At 39.1% G+C, this 18,744-nt stretch overlaps 1 non-coding gene and 1 pseudogene across 1 annotated transcript; both read left to right on the top strand.

Annotated features, from left to right (window-relative positions):
• The first annotated feature begins 5,993 nt into the window (after window positions 1-5,993).
• Window positions 5,994-18,381, top strand: LOC145393811 (NADH-ubiquinone oxidoreductase chain 1 pseudogene; annotated as a pseudogene).
• LOC145393921 (small subunit ribosomal RNA) lies at window positions 14,908-15,707 on the top strand. The gene has a single exon (XR_013896273.1). It is a non-coding gene; the product is annotated as a small subunit ribosomal RNA (ribosomal RNA).
• Window positions 18,382-18,744: the final 363 nt, after the last annotated feature.

Here is an 18,744-nt window from a genome sequence, read left to right as displayed (position 1 = left end):
GGATTTTTTTTTTATTTATTTCTTTTTCTTTCCTCTGTTCGCTCACAAAAAAAAAAAAACTCTTTGCATTTCGCTACCTTTGTGCTAGCTTATGTGTACGAGAAGTTCTCTTTCTTACAAGCACGTGGGTCAGTCTTTCACGTTATTTTCACATAATACGAAAGCTGGGAACAGTGCCGCTATTAGTAGCAGTGCTACATAGTGCTGCTACTATTTTAATAGCGATGGTGGTAACGCCATTACTTTTTTTAGCCAGCAGCGGAATTGAAAGTGCCGCCACTTTTTGGCTGTACTCACGCATTACCACATTCCTCGGTACTCACGTGACGAATACAGGTCCGGAGACAGTGAGTACATACAGATATGATGCCAACGGTTTGGTTGTATTTATTAATGACGAAAAATAATACTTTCATCAATTCTGTCAATTAATGATGATTGTTCTACATTACATCAGTAATTTATTAATTATTATTTATTAGTAATGTGCAATAATTAGACAGGAATTTGATAGTTAATTATTGATAATTTAACCCGCCCCGTCCCGTCGACATATGGGTACGTTGCAATGATTTGCATTTGCCAGTCCTGGCGACGTACCGGTACGTCGTGCAATTGCACTGTGCATAATTTCGACAATTTTCAAATTTTGCGCTTCATTTGCGGTACGTATCCTCGCATGACCTTCCCCTACCTGCCACCAGGCAGGGACACTCGGCGACCCCACGCGACCCGCGCTAACCCGCCACTCGTCCACTCACCTGGTAGCAACGGTCCTGCTCAGACATGGCTAAGAGAGGTCTCTCAGACAGCGAATTTCAAGCTGCCCTGGACACTTTTACAGGCGACAGTGATTCCCCTCTGGACAACGAGGTTATGGATAAGGATTATGTGCAGCCAGAGGAGGAAGAAACCACCAGCAGTGACGAGGAAGTTCCGTCTCCCAGGAAGTGGCAGTACGTGACTTACCGTGCTGCTAGAGAGGGGCAGCAGGCAAAGAAGGCATGTGCAACATCCTATCCCTATCCCCAACGTGATTTGGAACCAGAATTCGAGGACGAGGACGAGGACGATGACAATGACGGAGCCGTGGAATGTGCTGCCACGTGGTATGGACGTGAGGTCATAACTCATCGTGGGCCAGAGCGCACACCATGTTGTATGAGCAGGTATGGGCCTAGCATTTTGTTTGGGGAGTTAGGAAGTGAAGTGGAGGGAGTGGGGAGTGAAAGGGAAAGTGCAGGGAGGATTAGGGAAAGTGAGAGTGACGTGAGTCATTGCTCTCCGTACGTAGTGTGAGGCGGCGTAGTGGATCACGTGGGCAAGTGCGGGTGCGTTCATTATCACGTGGTCGAGCTAGGGTGCGTGAGAAAGCACGTGGTGTTGTCATGGAGGGGGAAGGTGAGGAGGAACCACTCCCCAGCACATCTTCTGCTCCCCAATATTTCCCTATTTCATCCCCACAGCCCCCTAATGTTCCTCAAGGCCGTAAGGGTAAGGGAAAGGGATAGAGTAAAGGCAAAGGGAAGAGGAGTGACAGAGGGGAAGCCCTCCGTACTCCTTCTCCCCCACCTCCCCAACCAGGATCTCCTCTCCACCCAGATGAAGGTGGTGATGGGGATGATGGGGACGAGGGATTTGTGGCGTGGAATGGGGAGAATGGGAGTGATTTTTCTCCCCTCATTCACCCCTTCACTGAGCAGGGGCGCTCTGGCTGCATTGCTCCAGGAATTCACCGTAATTCCACAAGGTTGGATTTTTTCCACCCGTTTTTTAGTGAGGCAATTGTGGAGCAGATTGTATACCATACCAACCTGTTTGCAAGCACCCAGCGCCTAGAGAGTGAAAGACTGGGAACAAGGAGTAGGCATTCTATCATCTATGATTACCCTGTCTCCCTTCCAGAAATGTTATTTTTTGCCCTAGTCCTTTTGATGGGTATTATACGAAAGAACAAAATTCCTGCTTACTGGACCAGGGACCCTGTTATGTTTACCCCAATATTCGGTCAAGTGATGAGCCGTAATCGGTTTCAACAAATTCTAAGTCGCCTCCATTTCTATGATGCTCATGATCCTGCAAATGCAAACAACACTTATAAAATGAGGCGAATTAGGTTGATCTTTGATCACCTCAGGCAAACCTTTCGTTCCTCATTCTATCCCTATAGAGACCTCGTCATAGACGAGAATCTCGTGTTGTGGAGAGGCAATATTTCATTTAGGCAGTATATACCCAGCAAAACGCACCGTTTTGGGTTCAAGATCTTTGTTATGTGCGACTGTAGGACTGGATACGTGCAAGACATAGTCTTGTACACCGGTGCACAGACAGACAAAATAGAAGATCGAAGTATTGGACTGTCGGGAGCAGTGGTAAAGACGATGATAGAAAACTACCTTCATCGTGGTCACGTCCTCTACCTGGACAATTGGTACACTAGCCCTCTTCTCGCTCGTTATCTTCACACACATGAAACTGGGCTCTGTGGAACATTGAAGGTGAACCGGAGTCACATGGCCAAGGTAGGGCGGAAACTTGCAAGGAATGAGGTTGTCTTCTTCAAAGCCAACAACATCCTTGCAACTGTGTGGAATCACAATAGAGAGGTAAGCCTATTGTCAACGGTTCACCGCCCCATGATGCACCGTACTGGTTCAGTTGATTACTGTAGCGAGAACAGGCATCATATTTCGAAACCTGAGTGTGTCATGGACTATAATATAAACATGCGCCTCGTAGACCAGTCAGACTCCATGATACCGACGGTAGAGTGTGCCAGGACCACGATGAAGTGGTATAAGAAACTGTTCTTTCACGTGCTAGATATCAATGCTCTGAATTGCCACCACCTTCACGCCCTGACAACAGGAGTTCAGGAAACATTTGAAGGGTTTGTGAGGGAGCTCACAAGAGAAATCTTTGCACGGTATGCTGTACAGTAGAAAGGCCCCAACATCGCACCCGCACTGCTGCTATTGCACAAACTCCCCTGAGAATATCCAGCCGCCATTTCCCCACTCCTATCCCTCCCCAGCCAAACAGACCTAGGCCCCAACGCAAGTGTCACGTGTGCAGTAATTCCCAGGTGAGACTCACGACACAGAGGAAGGACACCCGCTATGAGTGCGTGCAGTGTGACGTGGGTCTCTGTATTCACCCATGTTTCAGCGAATATCACACGTTGATGCAATTTTAATATGGTGTGAATGCAAAAGGATGCTGAAATTATGAGGTAAATGCGACAGACAGACGCTCAGTGAAATTATCAGTCATGTTAATCTCCAAATATTAGTATAAAGTGCATATGGGTATAACATAAGTGCAAAAATTGTATGTAAGTGTATAAATATGCCGTAAGTGGAAATATACATAGCGAGGGTTTTATGATGCGATATTCTGTCGCTCAGTGCAATAAATACGGCCGTAATTATATAATTATTATTATTGGAAATGCTTACGGGTATAATATAAGTTCAAATTATTGTAAGTGCTGAAATATATTCCAAGTCAAATATTCATAGCGTGTGTATAGAGATGCGATATCCTGACGCTCAGTTGAATGAATAAGGCACGTAATAGTGAAAATAAAAGTCAGCAAGTGGTAAAGTGTGTAATATATGTGAAGAATTAGTATATAAGTGTGTGAGTATTATGTTGGTCGAAACATTCATTGCGAGGGTATTTTCATGCGATATTCTCATACTCACTTGAATAAATAATGCCAGTAAGTATGTACAGTGCAGTATAGGGGTGTAAACGTGTGTAATGTAAGTGGGAAATTATAATTGGAGTGAATAAATAAAGTAGATGATGAAACACGAGTGTTTGAGATCGTGGTTGCTACGTGAATATGCTCTAGCATATCGCTAAATGCCCCCGTAATGAATGAAAATATTGAAAACATTTACAGTGGTGGAGGAAAGGTTCTATGTAAAGGGAAAAATAATAGGAAAGTGATAAAACAATTTGGTATGTTGAAATATGAGTCATAGCGAGTGCGCTTACAAAGCTGATGTGCGCTAGACTTATGCTGCATGTCATCATAATGAATGAAAACATCTGAAAACACTTACAGACAGTTGTAATAGGTAAAATGTCATTGAAACAGAAGTATACAAGTAGAAAAAATGATAGGTTGACTGATACAAGAAACTTAGCATATAGCATGTTACGACTCGGACCAAACTCGCTATGCTCGCGTGATGGTACAATGCTTATTTTTCATATATATGTGTCTGAAATCCATTATATTGTTACTGTTATTGTTTATTAGTTCAAATTCAATAAATATAGAGGTGTTGTGTGTTGTTTCTCCCAGTATTCTGTAGGTCAATTACGTGGCCCCTACCTGGATGGTAAGGTGTAGCAGACGATGATTTCCAGAGAATCACGTGGTTCACGCTCACTTTCTTTTCACATAAAGACATAAAATATATCACTGTATGAGATACACAGTATATTACACCATCTGCAATTATGTATCTCACGTTGCATTTCACTACCTTTGTGCTAGCTCAGGTGTATGAGACGTTCTCTTTCTTACGAGGACGTGGGTCAGTCTTTCACATTATTTCATATAATACATAGGCAGATCTATCAGTACAAGAGATACACAATATATTTCACTAATAAAATGTAAATGCACATCTTCCGTAGGTCAATTACATGGCCCCTACCTGGACAGTAAGGTGCAGCAGACGGTGATTTCCAGATAATCACGTGGTTCACTTTCACTTTCTTTCCACATACAGACATAACAAAATATATCACTGTATGAGATACACAGTCTATTATACCATCTATAATTACGTATGTCACGTTGCATTTCACTACCTTTGTGCTAGCTCAGGTGTACAAGACGTTCACTTTCTTACGAGCACGTGAGTCAGTCTCTCATGTAATTTTCACATATTAAATACCCAAATCTATCAATATATGAGATACACAGTATATTTCACCAATAAAATGTAAATGCACGTGTTCCTAACCTTGTGTTGCATATCGCTACCTTTGTGCTAACTCAGATGTACAAGACACACTCTTTCTTACGAGCAGTTGGGTCAGTCTTTTACTGTCTTTCACATAAAACATAACCAAATCTATCAGTATATTACTCCACAACAAGGACAAGTACGCGCCCTTACCTGTGCGCTAAGGTGTAGCAGATGATGCTTCCCTTACCTGAAGATGTTGCAGTGTTTATTATTTTATTTCACAATGCACATAATCAAATCCATTATTTTTGTAAACATACAGTATATTTCACCACAACAGAATATAAATGTGCTCTGTATGTCACATCTGCAATACCTAAGGTATCACAGACAATATCTTCTGACGAGCACGTGGTTCAGTGTTTATGTTCATCCACACAAGCAAACAATAAGTATATCACTATAACACTCATGCTTTATTTCACACAAAATGCATACGAAATAAATATAATATAATAAAATCAAATATCTCTATAAACCTCCGCTATTTCATCCCATCCTGACAACGGCATGCCGTGACTGTAAGGCGTATGTGACTCCTGCCTTAGCCAATATTTCATCACGTACACTCGTTGCACTATGCTCCTGTCTTTTGCACAATAACACTATTCACCGTACAACAACATAAAACAAGGACTTCATCAACACCTTGGCGAATATTTCGTTCAAGATGATGCCATGTCATCTGGTGGTTTCCCACCTCCTCCTGCTAAATGTTTCACCATGTCCTTCCTCACTAGATATTTCACACTATACTCACCTGATTCACTGTCACTGTTGTTCAATGGTTGAATACTCACACTGGGTGCGGGGTAGAGGGACTGTAGTTGTTGGGACATGCCGAAAAACAGGGTAGGCTTAGCACAATCTTTGTTGGGCCAACAGCTGATAATGGCTAGGAATGATTCACAAAAACCTAATTCCTTAATGCAAACACCAAATCTAATCACAATAGTTCCCAAAAAGTAAACACAAGCTTTATTGGTATAGTGGAATATGACGCACGCCCAGGACAGGGGTAAATACAGTAGAGTACAATTTAAATGCCCCAGCATGCACTACCTTCTCCCTCGACAGCTGCTGTGGAAATAATCAACCTGTCTGCACATCTTGGGCCCCAAGGTTGCCAAGTCATTACTTTTAACGAGAAGTGCGGGAACTATGATGCCTCCATGAATGACGCCAATCGACCGAAAACTTTTTCCCTGACAAAGGTTTTTATGCTTAAATGAAGACAAATGCGTCATTGAGTATAGTCGCAGCAACACCCATATGACGACAAACGCGTCATCTTGGATGGAGGGATTAATTAGATGGCACTTGTCCACATTGAATTCTGTTTGCCATTTATTGCTCCATTCGTGAAGCTTGATTAATTCCTCTTGCAACTCTTTGGAAGAATCAGTGTTAGTAGTTCTCCTTTGAATTTTTGCATCATCCAAAACATATTTAGATAATTTCCATTTCCAGTTTTACTATGTCATTTATATATACTAAACACATAATTGATGCCAGCACCGAGCCCTGTGGCACTCCACTGGTTACGTCCCTCCATGATGAGTAATTTCCCCTTAATATTGTTCTCATTTCCCTTTTTCTAAGAAAATACTGCATTCAACTGTGCAGATTGCCCTGGATACCTTCTTGATGGTACAGTTTCCATAAAAGTGTCTGTGTGTGTGTGTGTGTGTGTGTGTGTGTGTGTGTAAGGTGCTGGTGGAGGGATTGTGAAGAGGTGGTGAGGCAAGAAGGCTCATAGGGCTGTAGGTGGTGGGCTGAGCCAGCTTGCCTCAAGGTCGTTGCTGTAGTTATGACTCACAGCAGTACTCACACCACACTTTTGAAAAACCTACAGGGAAATGGTGTTTGTGGAGGATTGTGGTTTTCTGGATGTGTTATTATTGTGGAGGGCTAGTATGAGCCTTAGTTGTGCCACCGCACCTCGGCCATGCATATGGACACGGGAAAAAAAAAAAAATTGTCCCCTTTCCCCACTCACTCTCTCTGATTACATGCACTTCATGGTTTGTCTGAGACAATCAGCTGGAAGTTGACGCATTGGTGAGTATTATGACAGTATTTTATTTTTGGTTATGTACTAGCTGAGATATGATGGTTAAAAACAAAAAGGTGATTTTCTCAGAAATACCCAGCTGGGAGAAAGGTCGGCGGAAATAGCTGCCTGACATGATGGGTTAATACATTCTTCCATACACCTTACCTACAACACTCAATAGACTTATACATCGAAAACTAGTACATTCATACTTGTCACCCTTACCGTTATACAATGGAACTACACATGTACCACTCACTCAGTCAAGAGGCACCATACTGCTCACCACTTACAAAACACACATTCTGCAATCTCACTAAGCACTCAACAATAGTCGCACCATCACCTTTCTAACATTCCACAGCACACCCATCCATACCTGGAGTTTTCCATGCTGTCATCACCTTCACTGCCTCCTGCATTTCTTCCATCATGACCAAACAAACATTCAGCCCTCCAAACACATATGTTTCTTGCTCCCTTCCATCTGTCACAATCTCAGCCTCCCTTTCCTCCTCCGCATTTAACAATCTTTCAAAATACTTCACCCGTCTTTTCCTTATAGCATCCACCTCATTTAACATCCTTCCATCCTCTGCTTTTACTCGCTCTTCTTTCCCAGACTCTCCCTTTCACATCCTCTTCATTTCCTTCCAAACATTTTCATATTTTGTTGAAAATTCTCAGTCAACCACCTACCCCACCTCTCATATGCTGTCACTTTAGCATCATACACAGCCCTTCTCGCCCTGTTCCTCTTTTCATTATACCTCTTATATGACACCTCATCCTTTCTCTGCAGCCACACTTTATATGCAAGTCTCTTCTCAGCTACAGCCATACTTACTTCCTCGCACCACCAATCACTTCCATTTCTTACACTGCAACCTACGTGTCTCACACTACACACATCTTCCACATACCCCACCACACCACACATAAACAACTGCCATTCCTCCTCCACACCGCCATTTTCCTGATCTTTTACTGTGTTGCTCTCATCTTTCAGCTTCTCCTGATATTCAATCGTTCTCTCTCTTTTGTTCAACTCACTCACTTTCAAAACCTCCCTGCCACACCCAACTCTCCGACCTCTCACCCACATTTATACCCTCTCTCAACTTTCCCACCACCAGGTGATGGTCAGACATACCTCCACTCTCCCCTCTCAAAACTCTCACCTCTAACAATCATCCTCTTACAGCTCTTGGACTCACCCGCATAGTCCATCAATGCTATGTCAACAGCCCTTTCACCCTCCTTACTAACCCATGTATACTTTTATCTTTCTTCTCGAACAAGGTATTTCCAATCACCATCTCTCGCACAACACGAATCCCTATCATTCTTTCCCCATTATCAGTTCTTCCAAGCACACCATGCATACCAACGACACATTAAACTGCTACGTTTCCCATTCTAGCATTCAGATCTCCCAACACTACCACATTCCCATTTCCTCAAAAACTCTGCAGACACTCATCAGCATCATACCAGAAAGACTTCCTCTTTTCATCCTTTTCACTGCCAGGCCTAAATGCACTCACAAATACCCACAACTCACGTCCCAATTTCGCTTTCACCCACAACAGTCTGGATGACACCTCCTTGTACTGAGTCACGCACACTACTGCACGTCCGGGCTCACTGACAAGGCCACTCATTCTCTCGCTCTTCTTCTATCAACCCCTGACATCCTTCCAGTCACACTTCCAAACTTAGATTAACCTTTCCCTTTTATATTTGTTTTCCTTAAAGCTATCATATCCAACTTTCTTTTCACAAACATTCTCCCTATTTCCTTTTCAGCCTCAATCATACTATATCCACAGACATTGGCAGACCCAGTCTTCAGGGTTCAGGGATGAATAAATCCCCCTTTCCGTCCTATGCCCTGTATCACTGTAGGAACTAAAAATACGGACTATAGGGTCCCTAGTCCTCTCAACCCGTCCCTTTTAGTCGCCTTTTCTGACACTTAGGGAATACGGTGACAGAATTCTTCCTAACACAACCTGGCTGCATATTGGTAGCATCATCCCACAGTTCGGCCAGATTGTGTCCCCCCCTCCCGCCATAACAAAATTGAGTCATTGCTGTCAACTTGAAATATCTGTTATGGCAACTAGTTGCCATTTCCTCACTCCCTTATTCCTGCATCCACTACCCCAGTCCAGCCTCTCTCACCTTTGCCCTCTGCTCACTCCAGTATGACCATTATTCCATCCACGTGGAAGGCTTTCGAGCTTCGCCTTCGAATCTCAATGGTTTACATCAAGACTAGCTTGGTTCCAGTCATCTTGCAATAGCACCAGAATGGCTGATTGTATGGGGAATCTGTTCACACAGCTAAATGTGAAACATTGCGTCGGTGCCAATTATGACAAATGATACGAGTATTTTTATATCTAAATTTAAAGGGGCGTAACTGTGTGTTGAAGATGACCAATTTTCGCCATTCATATTTTCCCCCAGCCACAAAGAGTCGTTTCAGTTACACCTGAATAATTCGAAAACTTTATATGCTTGTAATACTATTTGCATCACTCTTGCGATATTTGACTGCTCAAATGAGGGCCGTTCTTCAACCGTGCCTCCCACTGCTTGAAACAGACGAATTGCCGCTTCTACGCCGCACAACCCCTACACAATGTAAAACTAATGGGGACAGTTTTCAGAGGCCAGAGCACCCTTTTGGAAATTTTCAAATGACATGAAATTGAAAGGGACCCATCTGGGACCCAACTACAACCGTCCTGCCAAGTTTCATAGCATTCCTTTTCCAGTTTCAGCCGCGCTACACAGAGAGACAGACATATACACGGCTAGAATTATATCGTATTAGATTGTGAACTGCAGTGGTCAGATTCAAAATTCTTCACTACAAGGCTCCTCCGTGAATCGTTTCTGGAGCATATAGTAACAAAAACAATGGGTTAAAACTGATGCAGTAGTAGGTATTAGCATTCGATTTTTTTTCTGGGGGGTGGGATATAAGTTAACAGTGTCAGCTAAGGAAAAATCCATGTTGAAGAGAAAAAAATCATGTAACGAGACTTAGTAGGCAGATACAGAATGGGGTGTTCATTACTCATAATAAAATATAAGTTACAGTTCTAAGCCGATTTATTTTATCAGGAGGGTGAAGGTAAAGCGATGGTCGCTGGTCCTGCCTTGCTTGTGATGGGGGTCGTGGCAGCAGCTGTAAAAGGATCCCAACCTTTCACCTTCCTTACCCAGCACTCAGGTCTGTTCACACTCACTTTTACCTTATTTATTTATTTCTTCATTTTTCCTTGTCGGCATTAAAACGCTTATATTACATAGAGCTGGGGCTTTGTGTGTGGAACACAGTGTAACTGAAGCGAAACACCTCAATACTTGATTAATACTGCACCCTTTTTACTGTTCTTACCTAATTGTTCTTACCTAATTGTATCTTTACAGGAATGAGTCAGGCTCGTACTGTCCCGTGTCTTAAACCATATTTATCGTACATATCCTTAAATTTGTGAATTGTTTTGGCACACACTATTTCATTCGGTAGTGCTTTCCACGAGATGAATTGCTCTATTTGTGAAACTAAATTTCCTTATGCCTTTATCACCTCTCTTCTTATGCAGTTTTTAGCAGTGTCCTCTTGCTGATGCGTCCCCACAGGTTAGGTAATTATTTATGTCTATTTTCTCCTTCCCTGATATGCATTTAATCATGTCACCTCTTTTCCTTCTCTCCTGTAGTGTTGGTAGATTCAGTTTATTTAGTCTTTCTTTGTAGCTTAGATCCCTTGAGCTTGGTAACCATCTTGTAGCGGCCCTTTGAACTTTTTCAATCTTGTCTATGTCGTTTTTGAGATGAGGACTCCAGACTACTGATGCATACTCGACGGTTGGTCTGATGAATGATGTTATTATCTTTCTTAGCATGTCTTCATTTATGTATGTGAACGCTATTCTCATATTGGCAAGCAGTGTATACATGTTCCATACCTTCTCGCTAATGTGGTCAGCTGGAGATAGTCTGTTATTGATAATCACACCTAGGTCCTTCTCTCTTTCTGATGTGTGTAGGGTTTTATTTCCTAACGTATAATCCCAATCAGGTCTTTTTCCACTTTTACCAAACTTGATTACATGGCACTTGTCCACATTGAATTCCATTTGCCATGTATTACTCCATTCATGAAGTGTATTTAATTCTTCTTGTAGCTCTTTACAAGAGTTTGTGTTAGTAATTCTCCTTTGTATTTTTGCATCATCTGCAAACATATTTAGATAGCTTTCATTTCCAGTGTTACTGTCTATATCATTTATGTACACTAAAAACATAATTGGTATAAGCACTGAGCCCTGTGGTACTCCGCTAATCACTTCTTTCCATGATGAGTAATTTCTCCTTAGTACTGTTCTCACTTCTCTTTTCATGACAAAATCTTGCATCCAACAATACAGTTTGCCTCGAATTCCTCCTTGATGGTACAGTTTCCATAAAAGTCTTTGGTGTAGTACTGTGTCAAATGCTTTCTTGAACTCTAAATAGATACTGTCCACCCATCCTTCTCTTTCCTGTACTGTGTCTGTTACTCTGTCATAGTAGCTCAACAGATTAGTAACACATGATTTTCCTTTTCTGAAACCAAACTGTCTTTCTGTTATCATACTGGGTTCTTCTAGATGATTTACCCAAGCTTTTCTTATAAGCTTTTCTAATACCTTGCTTACAACACTGGTTAGTGATACTGGTCGGTAGTTAAGTGGATTTTGTCTATTCCCTTTCTTGAATAAGGGAACAATGTTTGCTTTCTTCCAATTATCAGGTAGTTTACCTTGACTCAAGGATTTCTTGAAAATTATAAATAATGGTTTACTTAACTCCTTTGTACATTCACGTAGCACCCAACATGAAATTTCATCAGGACCATTTGCTTTTCCTTGTCTAATTTACTTAGCTCCTCCTGTATTTCCTTTTCTGATGTTTGTATATCTCGTAGTATGTATGGGCACGCATGTTCCACATAATCCCTCTCAAAATTTTTTTCCTTGTTAAAACTGATTGGAAATTCTTGCTTAGTGCTTCACAAATATCCTTCTCTTGTGTATAGGTGATTCCGTAATGGATTGTATTTTATCTTTTACCTTGGTTTTGCTTCTAACTTAGCTGTAAAATAGCTTTGGTTGATCACTACTTTTATTTATGATATCCTCCTCAAACTGTTTTTGGGCTTCCCTCCTTATTCTTGTATAATCGTTTCTTGCCTGTTTGTAATTATTACATGCCCTTTCACTATTGTGTCTTCTGTATCTATTCCATAACAAATCTCCTTTTTCTTTTGATTTTTTACATTCTGTATTGAACCATTTCTTTCTTTTCTTTTCTGCTTCTTTGTCCTGTGGGATGTACTTCTGGACCCCTATTTCATAAAGTTTACATAATTTTTCATATATAGCATTTAAATCTTGTCCTCGAAGCTCATTTTCGCAAGCAGTTTCTAAGAAGTACTTCTTTAGGTCATGATACTTTCCCTTTTTATAATTTGGGCTCTTTTTGTAACTTTCATTGCTGTTAACTATGTCGTATGCTATCCTGAAGTTGCAATTTAGTACTGCATGGTCGCTTTTGCCGAATGGAGGGTGATATATTAACCCCCCCCCCCATCCCGACGTTTTCTGGGCAGTGGTACGCCCCAGTCCCAACATATTTAGACTTTTTTTTTTTTTTTGGCTCAAACATCCGCTTTGGTGAGAAACATCGAAAATTCATAGAGAAATCGCTCACCTGAGGTTTAAAATACTCGATCCAGGTAGGAGTACCTCCTTACCTTACAGGGTTTTCTATCAGGCTGGCTGCAAAGAAAACGAGTTCTATAGGAGGATAACTATTCCACACCACTCATAAACGGTATTTATTTATTTATTTGGTACGAATTTATATGTAGTATGAGAGTATATTGGTTTTCAAACGGTAATATAGGCATTATAAACATTGTTTCACTCACTAACTCATCACCAGTCCTGACCCTTTTTTGCCACATTACCTGATCAGCATTTCTGACTGTTTCTTCCTCTAATGTTTGTCCTCCACATTGTCATCGATTGGGGAATCACTCTGGCCCTGAATTTCGTACCGTGGCATGACATGGCTTTACTGGCCAGGTCACTGATAACAGGTGAATTGCTGAGAAAAGGGCATGCAGGGGGGGGGAGGAGGTCATGCTGGGTAAGGCATTGTCCCTGTCTGGCATCTTGTAGAGGAAGGTGTCCCATGTATACGTGCCAAAAATCACTCGCGAAAATTGAAAATTGTGCAAATTAAATTGAAAATTGTGCAAATTAGGGACCTTGCAATGTTGCCGCGTTAATTTACGTCTCCGGGATGTGAGTGCACATCATGTGAGGACGTGAATTCACGTCTCCGGGACGGGGTGGGTTAAATTGTCAATATCGTTTTCTTGCCTAGTAAATATGAGATCTAGCACTGAGGGTACATCGAGTCCCCTTTTTCTGGTGCTTTCCCTTACATGTTGCATTAGGAAAAACTCTTGCACAAGATCCAGGAGCTTTTGGTCCTAACAGCTTTCTTGGCTTTTTATATCTAGAGTATTCCAATTTATATTTGTATTAAAATCTCCATTTTGTATAATTCTTTCCGATTTCTCTTCCACTTTATGTAATAATGCTCTTAAATTCTGAATTGTACTCTCTGCCAGGTCGTCATATTCATCTCTTTCCCATGTGTTTGATCTGGGTGGCATGTACAAATTGGCTACAATTACTTTCCCTTCAGTTGTATTGATCTCTACTGCAATCAGTTCTACTTGTGAGGGTATATCTAGTTCTATTTCTTTGACTTTTAGATTTTTCTTAGCTAATATTATAATTCCTCCCCCTTTTTTTAAGTTCCTATCTCTTCTCCATATATTGTATTCCTCTAAGTTTAGGATGTCATTTGATATCCTTGGTGTTAATTTTGTTTCAGCTATGCATATCATACGTGGTTCATTTTCTCTGACATAATCATTCATCTCTAATAATTTAGATGCCATTCCATCCACATTTGAGTACATCAACTTAATCATCTTGCTTATAAACTTGTCATAATTTGGTTATACTACCTTCCTCCTTTTTATTCCCTCCTGTTTATGTACCACTTTCGTACCTGCAATCCAATTACTTTGTAAAAAAAAATATATTCTTCTCCTCTGATGTTCCCTCATTTTTTGTTTTTGCTTCCTCCCTCTTCTCTTTCAGTTATTCCAGTCCCTCTTGTGTTAGGCATCTTTTTATCCATACATTTTTGAACTCCTCTTTTTCCATAAGATTCTTTGCATTTTTTAGTATCTCATCCACGGTGTTTACACTCTGGAAGGTTACCTTTAGGGGTCTTGACTTGCTTCTCTCGTATTTCCCTAACCTTTTGTGTTCATCTGTCTTTACTACAGATTTCCTCTGATACTTCTTTTAATATGCCCACTACATTTGCCATCTCCTCTTTGTCTCTTGAGATCTTGTTTTTTACTTCTTCCTCTTCTGTACCAGTGATTACTATAGATTTGTTGATATCTACTGAATCTCTGACTAACTTAGGATTGTTTTGGATTATTCTTCTCATATATTGTATTGAGTATTTAGAATTTGCTTGGAATGAATCTGGCAGCTGTGGCTGTCTGGGAGGAGAAGTGTGTAGGTGTGCCTTTTGTGTTTACCTGGAGTCTTTGTATAATTATGTGTCTAAGTCTTAGTTTGATGTATATATATAACAACAGAGAATTTAGAAAAAATTTACTATACCTAAAAATCTACTTTTCATGTTTTTAAGTTATACACAATCAAACGCCATTTATTTCACCAGTATAAATATAAGTTTGATTCTTGCTTTAAATGTTCGCTTTTCAATTAATAACATATGAAAAATCTAGTACTCCCAGGCTAACAGGTTCAAAACTCCAAGCTCTAATAGATCTCAGTGTGTATTATTTTCATATCAGTGAAAACTGGAAAAAGTAAATTGAATTATCTCCGGCTAAATCTTGTGCCAGCAGTCGCGGTTATACTCGAAGGGAGAGTGAATACAAGTCGATATTTAACTCTTATGCCAACAAGCAATGATTTTTTTAATTTTATAAAGGGTGAAATCAATTTTTCAAAGATAAATAAATCAACCCGTCTCAATCAATAAGTTAACAAATAAAGGAAATAAACAAGGATTAGATACCCTCCTATACCTCTAAGAAAAATTTATATCTGATTAGTAACAGCTATGTGCTCTAAATTCAAAGAATTTGGCGGTATTTTAGTCTAATTAGGGGAACCTGTCTTTTAAACGATAAACAACGAAAAATCTTACCTATATTACATAGTTTGTATACCGTCATTAAGATAACTTTTACAGAACAAGTTATTGAAATAATTACGTTAAAATATTAGATCAAGGTGCAGCAAATATATAGGCTAAGATGGGTTACAATAAAATTTATATTATCACGAACAAATTTTAGAATACAAATTTTGAAGGTGGACTTAAAAGTAAGGTTTGCTTTAATAAGACAGCCTGATTTTAGCTCTAAAATGTGCACATATCGCCCGTCGCTTTCATTAACCTAAGATGAGATAAGTCGTAACATAGTAGGTGTACTGGAAAGTGTACCTGGAAAGCAAGATAGAGCTTGAAATAAGCAGCTCGTTTACACCGAGAAGAGTACCTATGGTCTAGGTTATCTTGAAATCAGTAATCTTACTTTTGTTATAAGAACGTTAACATTATAAGAAAACTAATTTTGCACTTTTCTAAATAGTAGATTTTATCGAAACATAAATATAGTGAAAGTAAAAAGTATTGTGAAAGAAAGTAGAAATAACACTTAAAATTCTTAAAAGTAAATATAAAAAATTGTATCTTGTGTATAATAGGTTTTCAAAATTAGATCTGCAAATAATCATCCCGAAAAAAAGATAGCTAATTTTAAGAAAAAGTTTTTGTAGCAATAAAATTTTAAACTTAACATTAGAGGTGATATGCCAATCGAGCTTTTATATCTGGTTTTCTAAGAAATAAATTTAATTTACGTGCTTAGCTACTTAGCTATGCAACTAAGAAGATTAGGGTAGAGCTTTTTCTTCCAAAATGAAAAATCATAGAACCAATAAATAGGCATTTATAAAAGTAGGCTTAAAAGTAGCCATCTTTTCCAGGTTTTTCAACCAATATAACAAAATATTTTAAATTTTACAGGTTCTTTTTATCAAGTATTAGAAAATTAACTTCAACTTAACTCGTTTAGCTACTATGAAATCATTAGTAAAATTTAAATGTTATAATATTTTTTATTATAAATAAAATCTTTTAAATATTAAAAATTTATTTAAGGAACTCGGCAAATATTATTTCCGCCTGTTTAACAAAAACATGTCTTTGTGAAGATTTACACAGTCTGGCCTGCCCACTGAATTATTAAAGGGCCGCGGTATTTCTGACCGTGCGAAGGTAGCATAATCATTAGTCTTTTAATTAAAGGCTCGTATGAAAGGTCGAACGAGAGATATACTGTCTTAAAAAAAATATATTGAATTTAACTTTAAAGTGAAAAGGCTTTAATATTTTAGAAAGACGATAAGACCCTATAAATATTTTCATCACACTTATTATTAATCCAATTTGTTAGTGTAAGGAAAAATACTAAAAAATTTTTTTTTGGCGCAACAAAGATATAAATAAACTAACTGTTTTTACTTCTAAACAAAGATTTTTGATAATAAATTTGATCCTTTCTAAAGATTAAAAGATTAAGTTACTTTAGGGATAACAGCGTCATTTTTCTTGAGAGTTCCCATCGAAAGAAAAGTTTGCGACATCGAAGTTGAAATAAAAACTCTACATAATGCAGCAGTTATGAAAGAAAGTCTGTTCGACTTTTAAAATTTTACATGATTTGAGTTCAGACCGGCGTGAGCCAGGTCGGTTTCTATCTTCTAAAAAAATTAAACTACCTTAGTACGAAAGGATTAGGTAGTTAAAATAATTTTACTAAATATGAACATCACTTTTGCCTAAACAATATTTTGTGCTTCAATTTTATGAAACTCATAAACAGGTTTATAAATAGTTCAAGCTAACTATTTTGTGTTCTCAGTTATCGTTGTAAACTAACTAGTCTTAATTATCTATGCGTTCTAATTGGAGTTGCTTTGTAACACTTTTAGAACGAAAATTCTAGGTTACATTCAAATTCGTAAAGGACCCAATATCGTAGGATTCCTAGGGCTACTCCAACCATTTGCCGACGCCGTAAAATTATTCACCAAAGAACAAACAATACCAACTATATCCAACTTTTTACCATATTACCTATCTCCCGTGTTCAGGCTATTTATTTCTCTCCTAGTCTGAGCTATTTTACCTTATCAAACCGGACTAGTAAATTTTAACACAGGAGTTTTATTTTTTTATGCTGTCTAAGTCTGGGAGTCTATTCAACCATAAGAGCCGGGTGAGCTTCAAACTGTAAATACTCAATGCTTGGAAGACTCCGAGCCGTAGCCCAAACAATTTCGTACGAAGTCAGGCTTGCTCTCATTCTCTTATCCTTTATCTTTTTAATTGGCGGATTCAATATAGAACTTTTCACTCGATTCCAAAAAGACATTTGAATAATTTGATTCACACTCCCCCTATCCCTAATATGACTAGCCTCCTGTCTAGCAGAAACAAACCGGACCCCGTTTGATTTTGCCGAAGGTGAGTCAGAGCTAGTCTCAGGATTTAATACCGAATACAGAAGAGGAGGATTTGCTTTAATTTTCATAGCTGAATACGCAAGAATTTTATTTATAAGAATACTATTCGTATTAATTTTCCTAGGAGCCAATCCATGTAGCCTGCTATTTTATTTCAAATTAGTTTTCATAGCTTTCGTTTTCATTTGAGTCCGAGGAACTCTACCACGGTTACGATACGACAAGCTGATATACTTAGCCTGAAAAAGATTCCTTCCAGTTTCCCTTAACTACCTAATCTTTTTTATAGGAATTAAACTATTTTGTTTTTCTTTAATAATCTAACTAGGGAGTAGTTTAATAAAAATTTTAGTTTTGGGAATTAAAGACAAGGTAAACACCTTCTCCCTAAGATTACTAAGAACCAATCTTATCTAATGCTTTCAAAACACTTGTTTTCTTTTAAACTAAGCAACCAATCTAACATTTTATCTCACCACATTGCTGCCAAAGGTATAACCAAATAAAACCTAAAATAAGAAATCGTTAAAACCTGACCCGTAATAATGTAAGGATCTTCAACAGGACGAGCCCCAATTCAAGTTAATAAAACAACTGTAGAAACCAAAAACCAAAACAAAACTTGATTTAACGGATAAAATCTAAGACTTCGAAATTTCGAGAAATGAGTAAAAGGAAGAATTATAAGAATTGCCACTGAGAGCACCAAAGCAATTACACCCCCCAACTTATTAGGAATAGATCGCAAGATCGCATAAGCAAATAAAAAATACCACTCCGGCTGAATATGAGCCTTTTTAATGCTTTCTACTTCCACACTTGTTTCTAAGTCTTTCTTTACTTTCACCATTTCAGCATAAGTGGTTTCCACATCATTTTTTTATCTTTGCACAGCATCATTCACCTGTGCTATCTTCTCCTCAATATCACTGCTCTGGTCTATCTGACTGCTTACTTGCCT

The sequence above is a fragment of the Coenobita brevimanus genome, chromosome 25, assembly GCF_032717465.1.
Source record: "Coenobita brevimanus isolate Jiangsu-jjx chromosome 25, ASM3271746v2, whole genome shotgun sequence".
NCBI lineage: Eukaryota > Metazoa > Arthropoda > Malacostraca > Decapoda > Coenobitidae > Coenobita > Coenobita brevimanus.
The sequence above is the reverse complement of the archived record's forward strand: the minus strand, read 5'-3'. Positions and strand labels throughout refer to the sequence as shown.